Below are 16,373 nucleotides of genomic sequence, written 5' to 3'. Positions count from 1 at the left end.
GTGGCAAGACAGGTGGCACCCCAAAGGCACCCCTTATTCCACTGCCTGTGGTTGGGGTTCCCTTTGAAAGGGTAGGGGTTGACATAGTTGGCCCCCTTGACCCTCCTACTGCTTCAGGCAATAGATTTATCTTGGTGGTAGTGGACCATGCCACAAGATATCCTGAAGCTATTCCTTTAAGGACCACTACAGCACCTGCAGTGGCAAAGGCCCTCCTGGGAATATTTTCCAGGGTGGGCTTCCCAAAGGAAGTAGTATCAGACAGGGGAAGCAATTTCATGTCTGCATACTTAAAGGCCATGTGGAAGGAGTGTGGTGTAACTTATAAGTTCACAACACCCTATCATCCACAAACAAATGGACTGGTGGAGAGATTTAACAAAACTCTCAAAGGCATGATTATGGGTCTCCCTGAAAAACTCAGCAGGAGATGGGATATCCTTCTACCATGCCTCCTTTTTGCCTACAGGGAGGTACCCCAGAAAGGAGTGGGCTTCAGCCCCTTTGAACTTCTTTTTGGACACCCTGTTAGGGGTCCACTCACACTTGTAAAGGAGGGTTGGGAACAACCTTTAAAAGCTCCTAAGCAGGATATTGTGGATTATGTACTTGGCCTCAGATCAAGGATGGCTGAGTACATGAAAAAGGCCAGTAAAAACCTTCAGGCCAGCCAAGAGCTCCAGAAGCAATGGCATGATCAGAAGGCTGTTTTGGTTCAGTACCAACCAGGGCAGAAAGTGTGGGTCTTGGAGCCTGTGGCCCCAAGAGCACTCCAAGATAAATGGAGTGGACCCCACACAATTGTTGAAAAGAAGGGAGAAGTCACCTATTTAGTTGACTTAGGCACTGCCAGGAGTCCCCTTAGGGTGCTCCATGTCAACCGCCTGAAACCCTACTATGATAGGGCTGATCTCACCCTGCTCATGGCAACTGATGAGGGACAGGAAGAAGACAGTGATCCTCTACCTGATCTCTTCTCTTCCACAGAACAAGATGCTCTGGTGGAAGGTGTAGTTTTGGCTGATTGTCTTACTGCTGAGCAGAAAGACAATTGCATAAATCTCCTAGATCAATTCTCTGAACTCTTCTCTACTGTGCCAGGTACCACTTCTTGGTGTGAGCACACTATAGATACTGGAGACAGCTTGCCTGTCAAAAGTAAGATCTATAGGCAGCCTGACCATGTCAGGGACTGCATAAAGCAAGAGGTCCAGAAAATGTTAGAACTAGGAGTGGTTGAGCACTCTGACAGTCCATGGGCTTCTCCTGTGGTACTGGTACCAAAACCCCATTCCAAAGATGGAAAGAAGGAAATGCGGTTTTGTGTAGACTATAGAGGTCTCAACTTGGTAACCAAAACTGATGCTCACCCTATACCCAGGGCAGATGAGCTCATAGATACACTGGCATCTGCCAAGTATCTAAGCACTTTTGATTTGACTGCAGGGTATTGGCAGATCAAATTGTCAGAAGATGCTAAACCTAAGACTGCATTTTCTACCATTGGAGGACATTACCAGTTTACTGTAATGCCTTTTGGTTTGAAAAATGCACCTGCCACTTTTCAGAGGTTGGTGAACACAGTCCTGCAAGGGCTGGAAGCTTTCAGTGCAGCATATTTGGACGATATAGCTGTCTTTAGCTCCAGCTGGGATGATCACCTGGTCCACCTATGGAAAGTTTTGGAGGCCCTGCAAAAGGCAGGCCTCACTATCAAGGCTTCAAAGTGCCAGATAGGGCAGGGTAAGGTGGTTTATCTGGGACACCTTGTTGGTGGGGAACAGATTGCACCACTTCAGGGGAAAATCAAAAAAATTATTGATTGGGTTCCCCCTACCACTCAGACTCAGGTGAGAGCCTTCCTAGGCCTCACTGGGTATTACAGGAGGTTCATTAAGAACTATGGCTCCATTGCAGCCCCTCTTAATGACCTCACATCCAAGAAAATGCCTAAAAAGGTATTATGGACAGCAAACTGTCAGAAAGCTTTTGAGGAGCTGAAGCAGGCCATGTGCTCTGCACCTTTCATGAAAAGCCCTTGTTACTCTAAAAAATTCTATGTCCAAACTGATGCATCTGAATTAGGAGTAGGGGCAGTCCTATCACAACTTAATTCTGAGGGCCAGGATCAACCTGTTGCTTTTATTAGTAGGAGGTTGACCCCTAGAGAAAAGCGTTGGTCTGCCATTGAGAGAGAGGCCTTTGCTGTGGTCTCTGCTCTGAAGAAGTTGAGGCCATACCTGTTTGGCACTCACTTCATTGTTCAGACAGACCACAAACCTCTACTTTGGCTAAAACAAATGAAAGGTGAAAATCCTAAATTGTTGAGGTGGTCCATATCCCTACAGGGAATGGACTATACAGTGGAACATAGACCTGGGAGTAGCCACTCCAATGCAGATGGACTCTCCAGATATTTCCACTTAGACAATGAAGACTCATCAGGTCATGGCTAGTCTTATTGTCCTTCGTTTGGGGGGGGGGTTGTGTAGGAAAGTACCATCTTGCCTGGCATGTTACCCCCATTTTTCACTGTATATATGTTGTTTTAGTTGTATGTGTCACTGGGACCCTGGTAACCCAGGGCCCCAGTGCTCATAAGTGTGCCTGAATGTGTTACCTGTGTAGTGACTAACTGTCTCACTGAGGCTCTGCTAATCAGAACCTCAGTGGTTATGCTCTCTCATTTCTTTCCAAATTGTCACTAACAGGCTAGTGACCATTTTTACCAATTTACATTGGCTTACTGGAACACCCTTATAATTCCCTAGTATATGGTACTAAGGTACCCAGGGTATTGGGGTTCCAGGAGATCCCTATGGGCTGCAGCATTTCTTTTGCCACCCATAGGGAGCTCTGACAATTCTTACACAGGCCTGCCACTGCAGCCTGAGTGAAATAACGTCCACGTTATTTCACAGCCATTTTACACTGCACTTAAGTAACTTATAAGTCACCTATATGTCTAACCTTTACCTGGTAAAGGTTAGGTGCAAAGTTACTTAGTGTGAGGGCACCCTGGCACTAGCCAAGGTGCCCCCACATTGTTCAGAGCCAATTCCCTAAACTTTGTGAGTGCGGGGACACCATTACACTCGTGCACTACATATAGGCCACTATCTATATGTAGCTTCACAATGGTAACTCCGAATATGGCCATGTAACATGTCTATGATCATGGAATTGCCCCCTCTATGCCATCCTGGCATAGTTGGCACAATCCCATGATCCCAGTGGTCTGTAGCACAGACCCTGGTACTGCCAAACTGCCCTTCCTGGGGTTTCACTGCAGCTGCTGCTGCTGCCAACCCCTCAGACAGGCATCTGCCCTCCTGGGGTCCAGCCAGGCCTGGCCCAGGATGGCAGAACAAAGGACTTCCTCTGAGAGAGGGTGTTACACCCTCTCCCTTTGGAAAATGGTGTGAAGGCAGGGGAGGAGTAGCCTCCCCCAGCCTCTGGAAATGCTTTCTTGGGCACAGATGTGCCCAATTCTGCATAAGCCAGTCTACACCGGTTCAGGGGACCCCTTAGCCCTGCTCTGGCGCGAAACTGGACAAAGGAAAGGGGAGTGACCACTCCCCTGACCTGCACCTCCCCTGGGAGGTGTCCAGAGCTCCTCCAGTGTGCTCCAGACCTCTGCCATCTTGGAAACAGAGGTGCTGCTGGCACACTGGACTGCTCTGAGTGGCCAGTGCCACCAGGTGACGTCAGAGACTCCTTGTGATAGGCTCCTTCAGGTGTTGCTAGCCTATCCTCTCTCCTAGGTAGCCAAACCCTCTTTTCTGGCTATTTAGGGTCTCTGTCTCTGGGGAAACTTTAGATAACGAATGCAAGAGCTCATCCGAGTTCCTCTGCATCTCTCTCTTCACCTTCTGCCAAGGAATCGACTGCTGACCGCGCTGGAAGCCTGCAAACCTGCAACATAGTAGCAAAGACGACTACTGCAACTCTGTAACGCTGATCCTGCCGCCTTCTCGACTGTTTTCCTGCTTGTGCATGCTGTGGGGGTAGTCTGCCTCCTCTCTGCACCAGAAGCTCCGAAGAAATCTCCCGTGGGTCGACGGAATCTTCCCCCTGCAACCGCAGGCACCAAAAAGCTGCATTACCGGTCCCTTGGGTCTCCTCTCAGCACGATGAGCGAGGTCCCTCGAATCCAGCGACTCTGTCCAAGTGACCCCCACAGTCCAGTGACTCTTCAGTCCAAGTTTGGTGGAGGTAAGTCCTTGCCTCACCTCGCTGGGCTGCATTGCTGGGAACCACGACTTTTGCAGCTACTCCGGCCCCTGTGCACTTCCGGCAGAAATCCTTTGTGCACAGCCAAGCCTGGGTCCACGGCACTCTAACCTGCATTGCACGACTTTCTAAGTTGGTCTCCGGCGACGTGGGACTCCTTTGTGCGACTTCGGGTGAGCACTGTTTCACGCATCCTCGTAGTGCCTGTTTCTGGCACTTCTCAGGGTGCTACCTGCTGCTGAGAGGGCTCCTTGTCTTGCTCGACGTCCCCTCTCTCTCCTGGTCCAATTTGCGACCTCCTGGTCCCTCCAGGGCCACAGCAGCGTCCAAAAACTCTAACCGCACGATTTGCAGCTAGCAAGGCTTGTTGGTATTCTTTTGGCGGGAAAACACTTCTGCACGACTCTCCACGGCAAGAGGAATCCGTCCACCAAAGGGAAAGTCTCTAGCCCTTTTCGTTCCTGCAGAAACCTCAGCTTCTTCTGTCCAGTAGAAGCTTCTTTGCACCCGCAGCTGGCATTTCCTGGGCATTTGCCCATCTCCGACTTGCTTGTGACTTTTGGACTTGGTCCCCTTGTTCCACAGGTACCCAAGATTGGAAATCCACAGTTGTTGCATTGTTGGTTTGTGTCTTTCCTGCATTATTCCTCTAACACGACTTCTTTGTCCTTAGGGGAACTTTAGTGCACTTTGCACTCACTTCTCAGGGTCTTGGGGAGGGTTATTTTTCTAACTCTCACTATTTTCTAATAGTCCCAGCGACCCTCTACAAGGTCACATAGGTTTGGGGTCCATTCGTGCTTCGCATTCCACTTTTGGAGTATATGGTTTGTGTTGCCCCTATCCCTATGTTTCCCCATTGCATCCTATTGTAACTATACATTGTTTGCACTGTTTTCTAAGACTATACTGCATATTTTTGCTATTGTGTATATATATCTTGTGTATATTTCCTATCCTCTCACTGAGGGTACACTCTAAGATACTTTGGCATATTGTCATAAAAATAAAGTACCTTTATTTTTAGTATAACTGTGTATTGTGTTTTCTTATGATATTGTGCATATGACACTAAGTGGTACTGTAGTAGCTTCACACGTCTCCTAGTTCAGCCTAAGCTGCTCTGCTAAGCTACCATTATCTATCAGCCTAAGCTGCTAGACACCCTATACACTAATAAGGGATAACTGGGCCTGGTGCAAGGTGCAAGTACCCCTTGGTACTCACTACAAGCCAGTCCAGCCTCCTACAATTACATACTATGTCCTGGGGACGCATAGGGCACCCAAGCCTGTTTTCTGCACCCCACAGCACTTTGGTATTATAGAAGTGTCCACAGAGGCCTGTGAGGCCCCTTCTGTAATACTGATAGTGCTGAATTACATGTATTGCCAATGTAATTTCGACAGAGCGTTCCCCAGGGGATTGGTGATGGGAGCATGTCTCCATGTAAATGAGAGAATCAGTTTGCCACCGCATTTGAGCCCCTTTATGGACATGGGCGCAGAGGCAAACAGGCCCCTAGTAGGTGCACTGATAATGTGCCACAAAAAGATGGCCCACTGTCAGTCCCCTGAGGGCTGCCCTCGGGAGCAGCTGAAGTGCTAGGAACACCCCCTTAGACATCCACAAACAGGCAGATGCACTCACTCACTGCACTCTCCTGAAGGGGATTTCTTTCCCCTTCTCAAAGTGCATATGGCTGTCACCTGCACAGTGAAACACAGAGTGGTTTGTAACCAGCCAATCTGTCTTTCACAGAATGCGCTCCCACAGTGCAAGCGCAAGTTTGTGGACATTCATTCATCACCCATTCATGATAACAGGGTGCACTTTCTTGAGTCTGTGCCCGGAATATCTTTTGAAAGGTGTGCAGTGCTGCAAAGTGGCACTCTGAACCCAATAGATAAAACAGGCCCTGGTGTTTTCCCCACACTGATTTTGGCAAGTGAAGCCTTGAAAAATGAGTGCAGAGGATAATTGTTATAAATCAAGTTTGGGGGAAGGGGCCTTAACCACGACTCCCGAACAACAAAGTCGTGGACAACGAAGGCGGAACAATGGTTTTGTTAACCGCAACTTCCTTGTTCGGTGCCTTAACCACGCATGTGCTGAACCACGTACATGCGTGGTTAAGGCACAGAAGAAGGGAGTCAGCTGAGAATGACATGATCAGGTAAGTGGGGCTGTTTTAAGGGTGGGGGCCGGGGTATTTTTAGTTTTAGGGGTGGGGTGTCGGGGTGGTTTAGGGGCAGGGGAGGGGGGTCAGGGCATTTTTAGTTTTAGGGGCGGGGGTCGGGTATTTTTAGTTTTAGGGGTGGGATTGGGGGTCAGGGTGGTTTAGGTATTAGGGGCGGGTGGGGGGTTGGGTGGTTTTAGGTTTTAGGGGCAGGGTTGGGGGGGTCGAGTTACTTTTAGGGGCGAGGTGGGGGGTTGGAGTGGTTTTAGGGGCGGGGTGGGGAGTAGCAGTAATTTTAGGGGTGGGGTGGTTTTAGGTTTTAGGGGCGGTGTGGGGGGTCACAGTAATTTTAGGGGCGGGGTGGGGGGTTGGGGTGGTTTTAGGGGTGGGGTGGGGGTCGGGGTCATTTTAGGAGCAGGGGTTAGGATGGTTTTAGGTTTCAGTGCCGGGGTGGGGGGTTGGGGTGGTTTTTAGGTTTTCGGGGTGGGGTGGGGGGTTGGGGTAGTTTAGGTTTTAGGGGTGGAGCTGGGGGTTGGGGTGGTTTTAGGTTTTAGGGGCAGGGTGGGGGTCATGGTAATTTTAGGGGCGGGGTTGGTGGTTGGGGTGGTTTTAGGTTTTTGGCGTGGGTTGGGAGGTCACAGCAATTTTTAGGAGCGGGGGGCTTGGAGGGTTGCATGCTGGAACCATGCATGCCGTTCACTAATGCCTTTACCAGGAATGCCTTTACAACGAAAAATCATTGTTAAGGCATTCGTAGCAAAGGCAGTAGTGGAAACAATGCAGTCATTGTTCCAACCACGTTGCTCAGGCATGCGTGGTTCCAGCATGCGTTGTTCTGACATACATTCCAAGTTTGGAGCTCAGAAAGCCATTTGACATGCAGTTTTACCACAGTATCCCCTACTTCAACATGAGCAACTTGGAATGATATGTTAATATTGCATTGGGAAAAAAAACTCTGTATCATCAAATTTCTGTGGAATTATCACATAATTTCAGTAGGGAATTTGTAAGGAGGCCATTAATCTAAAATCAGCACATACCATGCTGCTTTATTCATAAGGAGATGGGTAAGCATGTTGTGGAGAGATGAGCATCATAGAAGGGTTGTGCACAGGGTCTGGCTCGGAGCAATGGAGGGTGGGCACAGGGTTTGGTTAGAGTCCAGGGTCTTCAGCCAACACCCTGCTGCACACATCTGTAGGCCATGCACAATGTGGGTTGTCTGCGTGTGGGAAATGGTCACAGGGCCTGACCAGAGGCCACCTGTGCAGAGGTCGGCTGCTCACAGGAGGGTTGGGTGCAGAACCTGGCCATAGGCCACGCCCAGCCTTCAACCCCTAGCTGTGCACACCTGTAGGCAGTGCTAAGCATGTGAATTGGGTGAATATAATAAAAGAATAAGGTTAAAGTACCCATCAATTATGTAATCAGTGATATCATCAATCATGTTACTTAAGATGCTATGAGTGATGTAATATGTGAGGTGAAATTATGACTGGTGAATGATAGTTATTATTATTTTTTTAATGTTTTTGTTCTATTTCAACACCTAACTAGAAGAATTGATTTTTTTCAGTGAATTTCTAGAGTTTTTTAACATGAGCTAAGATCTTATTACAAATATATATATTTACATTAGCAGGAAAAACTATTTTCTTACTTTGAATTTGCCCACTGGGGTAACGAACTGTGTTTTATTATTTTGTTTGGCTTCAGTAGCCCACTTGGGATATAATTTTAAAATGTGCAGGACTACCCTTACCCAGAAACACATGTCCAGAGATGTTTGAAAACATAAGGCTTGAAATAATGAAAATTTCAAATAATTCCCTGTAAGTTGCTGACAATGCTATATTACATAATGACCTGTTGTGAGAGCGCTTTCATTCAGGACAACTCTTTTTGGTACAAATTAAACGGCCTGTCCAGCCGTGAAGGCAACACCACTGCATAAAGGAGCAGATCTATGTATGACTTTATGGATGGTCACTTCCAGAGCAGCAGGTTGGAACATTGGCAGCAAAAACGATTTTCTTACTTTGAATTTGCCCAATGGGGTTATAACTGTGTTTTAATATTTTGTTTGGCTTCAGCAACACACTTGGGATATAATTTTAAAATCTGAAGGACTACCCTTACCAGGATGCACTTTGCAGCTCACATGAGGTCCACTGGGACAGAACTGTTATTCAACTGATATCAGGTGCCTGCAATTAAATCTGCTGAGCAGCCAGGCAGTTGGCCTTTGAAAATGGAAGGAAATGTTTGTTCTCTGCTGATGAAGGGATGAACCCAGAAACACATGTCCAGAGATGTTTGAAAACATAAGGCCTGAAATAATGAAAATGCCAAAGAATTTTCTGTAAATTGCTGACTTTGCTACATTCCATAATTACCTGTTGTAAGTGCGCTTTCATTCAGGACAACTCTTTTTTGATATATATATATATATATATATATATATATATATATATATATATATATAAGCAAATATATATATACATATACACACATATATATATATATATATATATATATATATATACATACAGACTGTTAGAAATGGGGTCTTTGGTTGGCAGTCAGGTTACCCCCTGTTCAAGCAAGGACCCTCACTCTAGTCAGGGTAAAAGAGAATCACCCTCAGCTAACCCCTGCTTACCCCCTTGGTAGCCTGGCAGAGCAGTAGGCTTAACTTCAGAGTGATAGGTGTAAAGTATTTGTACCAACACACACAGTAACTTAATGAAAACACAACAAAATGACACAACACCAGTTTAGAAAAATAGGAAATATTTATCTAAACAAAACAAGACCAAAACGACAAAAATCCGACATACACAAGTCAAGTTATGAATGTTTAAAGATTAAACTCAAAAATAGAGCTTAGAAACACAAAATGCTTCGATGAGGTATTAACAAGGCATTGTGACGGAGTCGTTCCCAACAAGCAGACACCAACGGCGCCGGACACGGAGACCCCCAAGTACAGACCTTTGGTGAAGAGTGAAAAAAAAAGTAGATGCGCGAAGTCGGGGATCGCAGCGTCTGTGCGAAATGTTGAATCCACACACTTCGAGCGGCGTCGGTCACGACGTGGTGCTGCAACTTCCACGGAGAAGCGGACTTAAGCGGGGCTGCAGCGGCGTCAGGCCTGTGAAGGTCGTCACGTTCCAGCGGAGATCATGGAGTCGGTTGCAGGTGGCGTCACCGGATTCAGCAGCGGCGTCGGTCCGAAGTCGATTTCCTTGGATTTCCACCAGCTTTCCTTTCAAGGGCCCAGGGACTGGATAGGGCACCACTTGTCAGAGCAGGAGTCTCTCCAGAGACTCCAGGTGTTGGCAGCGAGAAGTCTTTGCTGTCCCTGAGACTTCAAACAACAGGAGGCAAGCTCTAAATCAAGCCCTTGGAGATTTCTTCACAAGATGGAAGGCACACAAAGTCCAGTCTTTGCCCTCTTACTCTGGCAGAAGCAGCAACTGCAGGATAGCTCCACAAAGCACAGTCACAGGCAGGGCACCACTTCTCCTCAGCTCTTCAGCTCTCCTCCAGGCAGAGGTTCCTCTTGATGTCCAGAAGTGATTTAAAGTCTGTGGTTTTGGGTGCCCTTCTCTTTTTTTTTCTTCGAATATTATGCTCCCTACATATTAATTCACGAAAGACATTGAAGAACCCACAACCTGCTGATTGATCGATTTTAAAGCTATTTAAATAATGCGCAAAAGAAGCAAAATAATACTCTTTGCAATTAGGCAAAGCTATCCCCCCTTTTCTTTATCCGCATATAATATACTTTAGTGCGGCTCAGGTCTTCCGATTTTGCCAGATAAATGGGAGTAGTATGGACTCAAATTTTTTGAAAAAGTTTTGTGTTAAAACACACGGAATGGCAGAAAACAGAAAATTAAACAATGGCAGAACTGACATTTTAATTAATGCAATTCGACCTAATATAGGAAGGGGGAATGGCCCCAGATGAGCCAGCAAAGCCTGAGTTTTCGCGAGCAATGGGGCATAATTAAGATCGTACAGGTTTCCTATATCGGCTGAGAAATAAATCCCAAGGTACCTCTTTGGCCTGGCATTCAAACAGCGTCTTAGTTCAGGAAAGAGTTGCCACACAAAATAATATCGGTCTTACTCATATTAATCTTATAGCCACCAATTTGCTCAAACTCAGTGAATACATTAAAAACTGCTTCCTGAGAGATACGTTCTTCATCTAGAAACATAATAATGTTGTCCGCGTAAAGTTTAATCTTCCCCTTTGACTTTAAAGGAGGTTGAATCTGATTATGTTGTCAAATTTTAATGGCTAGCGGCTCAATAAAAAGAGCAAAGATAATAGGGGACAAAGGGCAACCCTGCCGAGTCCCCCTTTGTACTTAAAGTTGACCAACGCACTTTGAGTTTATAATAATATTAGCTTCTGAGTTTAAGTACAGCCTTTGAATTAATGCAATAACCTAGGAGGGGACCTTATAGCTAGACAATACTGAAAAAAGTGTATCCCATACAACCAAATAAAATGCTTTTTCTACGTCTAATAAAAGAATGACGACAGGAACTTTATTAGAAGCGAAATAGTCAAGAGCCTCAGGCAAAAAGTGCGTATTATTAGCAAGTTGCCGACCGGCTATAAACCCATTTTGGTCAGAGTGCACCAATTTGTTAACTACCCCATTAAGCCTATTAGCCAGAAGTTTTGTAATAATTTTATAATCTGTATTTAACAATGAAATTGGACGATATGCACTAGGGTCCTCTCTGTCCTTGTTCTTCTTAGGAAAGCTAGCCACATTTCCTGAATGCCAGGTCTTGGGAATCTGCACGCCCATCAATAGACCATTGATTAAAGCCAAAAAATCATCTGCAAATATTTTAATGAAAGCCTTACAAAATTCTGCTGGCAAGCCATCTGGTCCACAAGCCTTCCCCATGGGGAGGTTCTTAACAACCTCAAGAAGTTCTAACTTCGTGAATGACTGTATCAGAGCATCACTGTCTTTTACTGTAAGACTGGGGATATCCAGTTTCCCAAAAAATTCTTTAATGGATCTAGGATCAATGTCTGGCACCTAGCTAAAAATTTGTCTGTAATGCTCCAACGTAATTTCATCCACAGCTCTAGGATCAGTTTGTCTAGACCCGGTGACAGGACATCTTAAAGCGTGAATGACATTACCAGCAATTCGATCTCAAGCTTGCCATGCTAAAAATGTACCTGTAAAGTTACTTTCTTCGTAGATCTTTTGTTTATGAGTCCGATATTCTATATCAACCCTTTTAAAAAAAGTTGTTGACCAAAGCCTTTTTTGCAGACTCAAAGGCCTGTCTATTAGTTTCCGAAGGGGCATATAGGTAAGCAGTTAAACATCTTTGGACTTCCTCTTCCAGTGCCCTAATTTGTTGTCTCAGATAAGATGTATCTGCTGCCTCCTTGGCAATTACCAAGCCCCTGAAAAAGGCCTTAAATGAATCCCAAATTACAGCTGGAGTTGAGGAACCCTGACTGCGTTTGAAAAATTCACTTATTTCACCCTGGGAGATCTGTACCCATCCCTCATCCAAAAGAAGCTGCAGGTGAAGTCCCACCTTCTAGTCTGAGTTCTAGGGACTTTGGAATAAAGAGACACTTCCAGCACCAGGGAGGCATGGTCAGATATGCCAGAGTGCTACACCGACTGAGAATTAAAACACAAAGTTTCTGATATCAAAAAGGTGCCCTTCTTATACCTAATTTCTCCTTTGAAGGAACCTACTTCAAAGTAAAGTCTCTTTTGAATGTGAAATCCTGCCTTTCTCAGGCCAGGCCCCAGACACTCACCAGGGGGTCGGAGACGGCATTGTGTGAGGACAGGCACAGCCCTTTCACGTGTAAGTGACCACTCCTCCCCTCCCTCCTAGCACAGATGGCTCATCAAGAAATGCAGACTATACCCCAGCTCCCTTTGTGTCACTGTCTAGTGTGAGGTGCAACCAGTCCAACTGTCAAACTGACCCAGACAGGGAATCCACAAACAGGCAGAGTCACAGAAATGGTATAAGCAAGAAAATGCTCACTTTCTAAAAGTGCCATTTTCAAACACACAATCGTAAAATAAACTTTACCAAAAGATGTATTTTTAAATTGTGAGCTCAGAGATCCCAACCTCCACATGTCCACCCGCTCCCAATGGGAATCCACACTTTAATCAGAATTAAAGGTAGCCCCCATGTTAACCTATGAGAGGGACAGGCCTTGCAACAGTGAAAAACGAATCTAGCAATATTTCACTGTAAGGACATAAAAAACACATTACTATATGTCCTACCTTAACCATACACTGCACCCTGTCCTTGGAGCTACCTAGGGCCTACCTTAGGGGTGTCTGACATGTAAGAAAATGGAAGGCTTAGGCATGGCAAGTGGGTACACTTCCCAAGTCGAATTTACAGTTAAAACTGCACACACAGACACTTCAATGGCAGGTCTGAGACATGATTACAGAGCTACTTATGTGGGTGGCACCACCAGTGCTGCAGGCCCACTAGTAGCATTTGAGTTACAGGCCCTGGCACCTCCAGTGCACTTTACTATGGACTTACTAGTAAATCAAATATGTCAATCATGGATAAATCATTCAACAATACAATTTACACAGAGAGCATATGCACTTTAGCACTGGTTAGCAGTGGTAAAGTGCTCAGAGTTCAAAAGCCAATACAGAAAAAATTAGGAGGCAGGAGGCATAAAGATTGGGGATGACCCTGCATAAGCAAAAAAGTTCAACACAGACATATATATATATATATAAGTTTCTTGGTGATTTGATGAGTGGGGTAGAGAAAATGGGGGGATCCCAAAAGGCATTTCCTTAACGATTTTCCACTAGGATCTTTAGACACGACTGAACTGCTAAATGGAATTACACCAAATTTGACAGGAAGCTAGATCTTCGTGCACAGATAGTGCTTTTTGTGATTTGGTGTAAATCAGTTTCAGAAGTTTCTGAGATATTAAAAGTTTAAAAGTACAGATATCTAGGGACACAGGTCCTCAGCGGATCCAACTGTCCCCGTGCTGATATCTGATTGACTGGCAACACTTCAACCAGGAAGTGTTGGCAGCCATTTGAGACTCACCTTCAGTCGAGTCCCAAAAACAAAATGCGAAAAAAAGAAAAGGAGGCAGCTTAGGAATACCTTGAGCCCCTAGCCTTGGTCAACGGGTCCCCCTGAGACCCTACAAGGCAAAAAACTTTTTTTTTTTTTTTCTGAAAAATCCAAGAATGGACCTGCAGATAAGCTGAAAAAAAAACTGTGGTCCACTGCACTAGTTGTTTTAATAGCCCCTGTGTGGGCCAGGTCCCAGGGACATTGAGGGATTTAAAATAGTAGAGGGGTACATGGGTGTGGGAAACTGGGACCCTGTTGCAGTACCCTCACACACATTTTGCCTGGTTTCTGGATGCTGCTAACCAGGTCCCCTATGCCAGCGTCCTTTCCCTAAAATTGAAAAGGTATTATTGATACAATTGGCAACACCTTTAGCTGCCACTCTAGTAAATGGTACTTAGGTACCCAAGGCATGAGATACTAAGGGTAGGCCCAGTGGCGGCTGGTAATTTTAGGAGGGAGGGAGGTGGACGGGACACACATACACACTCACACTTAGTCATTCACACACACGCGCACATGCACATCCATTCACAACACTCATTATCAAACATTCAAACATAAACGCAAGCACCATTCATTCAAAAACACACACACACGTTCAGCCTGTAAGGTCTCAGAAGGGTTGGGACAGCTGCCTTCCCTCATTATGTCAGTCAATGAGGGAAGGCAGTAATCCCAACTTCATCACAGAGTGGGATGGGGTCAGTGAGACTGCTGACCTCACCCCACTCTGTGAAAAGGTGTCACCGATTGACACTCGCACTGGGTGCTTCAGGGCTTAAACCTGAAGCGCCCATGTTAGAGTTAATGGGTGACACTTCTCTTGTCACTGTGGGGGAGGGCCTCAAGGCACCTTTGCTGAGCTGAGGAGGTGACGCCCATAGGAGCTGTGACCTCATCAGCCCAGCAAAGTTCAGCTCAGGCAGCCAGAAGCCTGCGCAAATCGCGCATATCTTGCTCCTGGCTGCCTGATCTGAAACTGAAGATTGAGGTTTGCTCAGCCTAACAGGCATCCTTCATGAGGGGCAAAAGGTAAGGGGGCGTAGCCCCTCGGCCCCAAAGGATGGGCCGCAGATGGGTAGGCCCCTGAGGGCAACAGCACAGATTGCATCCAAGTGCACCCAGTACCATCATTGCAAGCTGAGTGTCCTGGTGCAGTTCTAAAATGCAAAACTGACATGGCACACAGCCTGTGTGCTCTGTTTACTCCACACTGCATGCAATATAGACACATCACCCCTCTGGCAGGCCTTCCAGCCCTAAGGCAGGGTGCACTATAATGCATGTGTGGGAATAGATGCATGAGCAATATGCTCCTACTGTGTCCTTGCCAAATCTGGGACATAGTAAGTGAATAGAGGAGCAATTGTAAATGCATGTGTTGGATACTGGTCAGTACAAGTTTCCCAGGTCCATGATGGCCACTCTGAACCCTGAGTTGTTTGGTATCAGACAACTCAGAATGATAAATCCAAACTGGTACCAGTACTAGATATATTGCAAAATGTACCCTGGGGCCACCTTAGAGGTGACCCCTGGGAATCTAGCTAACCTTGGCATGGTTGCTGAATGGTCACAACCAGTCTGCCACCACCAGACAAGATTCTGGAACCCTGTGGTGAGAGTCTTTGCTCTTTGGGTCCAGGAACAATGCCCTACCTGGATGAAGGTGTTACACCTCCTCCCCCAGGAATGTGCACAGCCCTGCTTGCCAGCTTCAAAGGGCTACAACCCTTGAAACTTCACTCTCCCAGCCTTCTGCTAGCAGCATACGGCTGCCCCCACTGCAAACCCCCACTTTGGGTGGAGCAACGACTGGAAAACAAACAAAGGACAGGAGGAGTGGTCATCCTCAGCTTGCACTACCCTTACGGTGTTGCATGTGAGGTGACCCCCCCTCCATTTCATTTTCCTCCATCTTGCATGCAAGGGAAATAGCCAATCAGGTGTATGAAAGTGACCTCTGCCCACGGAAAGTGGTAATTTAGTGAGCGTAGCCACCCTAAGGTAGATTACCCATTCATTTCTACAAAATACTCACCTAAATGCCCACTAAATACAGCATTTAGTGGGCACCTCTAGACCAGAGATTCATATTTCAAGGACACAAGAAGACCAGCAACAAAGAAGACCCAAGGCTCGAGAACTGAAGTCCTGCTGCACCAAGAAAAAGGAGCCAATCCCTGCTCGCTGCACCCAGGACTCAACAATCGCCACTGAGGGGTGACTCAGACATCAGAAAGACTCTACAAACCCCAAGAGGACCTCCAGTCTTCTAAAAGTCTCCGAAGATCTCCCTTCAGAGTGAAGGCATCACTCTCCTGGAACAAAGACTATAAGACCAGTGAAGTCCAGTTCACTGACTGGCTGCTGACCAAGGAATCGGATGCCACAGTCAAACCAAATTTCACCCAATGGACCGTGAGGACAAAACCTACCAGTGTGCCATTGTTGGTGAAACTGCACCTCTAGTTGTCGAACTGTGTAATAGCCCCAGCTACTGGTCACTCAACATCAGATATCCAGAAGGGCAGTCCACTCTGGACTGAAAAAGCACTAGATGGCAGACCCTGTTGAGGGACTTCAGAAAACACCAGGACCTCCCACCACAGTGTCACTGCTACCTGCAAGTGACCCTGAAAGAAACCTACCTCCTACTTCCAAGGGCACCTTTGTGCACAGCTCCTGGCTCACCGATTCACTCTGTACCCCGCTGCCCTGTGCCCTGCACCGAAGATCCTGCTGTGTTCTTAGGGTCCACCACCCCTTGCGACCTCGACATTCCAAAGGGACCCAC

The 16,373-nt window shown here is 46.5% G+C and overlaps 1 protein-coding gene across 1 annotated transcript in view; it reads right to left on the bottom strand.

Annotated features, from left to right (window-relative positions):
* Positions 1-16,373, bottom strand: part of ADAMTS20 (ADAM metallopeptidase with thrombospondin type 1 motif 20) — a 1,292,194-nt gene that overhangs the window by 918,107 nt on the left and 357,714 nt on the right. The gene's annotated exons all lie outside the window — the stretch shown is intronic.

Source organism: Pleurodeles waltl, chromosome 4_1 (assembly GCF_031143425.1).
Source record: "Pleurodeles waltl isolate 20211129_DDA chromosome 4_1, aPleWal1.hap1.20221129, whole genome shotgun sequence".
In the NCBI taxonomy this organism is placed as follows: Eukaryota; Metazoa; Chordata; class Amphibia; order Caudata; family Salamandridae; genus Pleurodeles; species Pleurodeles waltl.
Note: the sequence above shows the minus strand (reverse complement) of the source record. Positions and strands in the feature narration are given on the sequence as shown.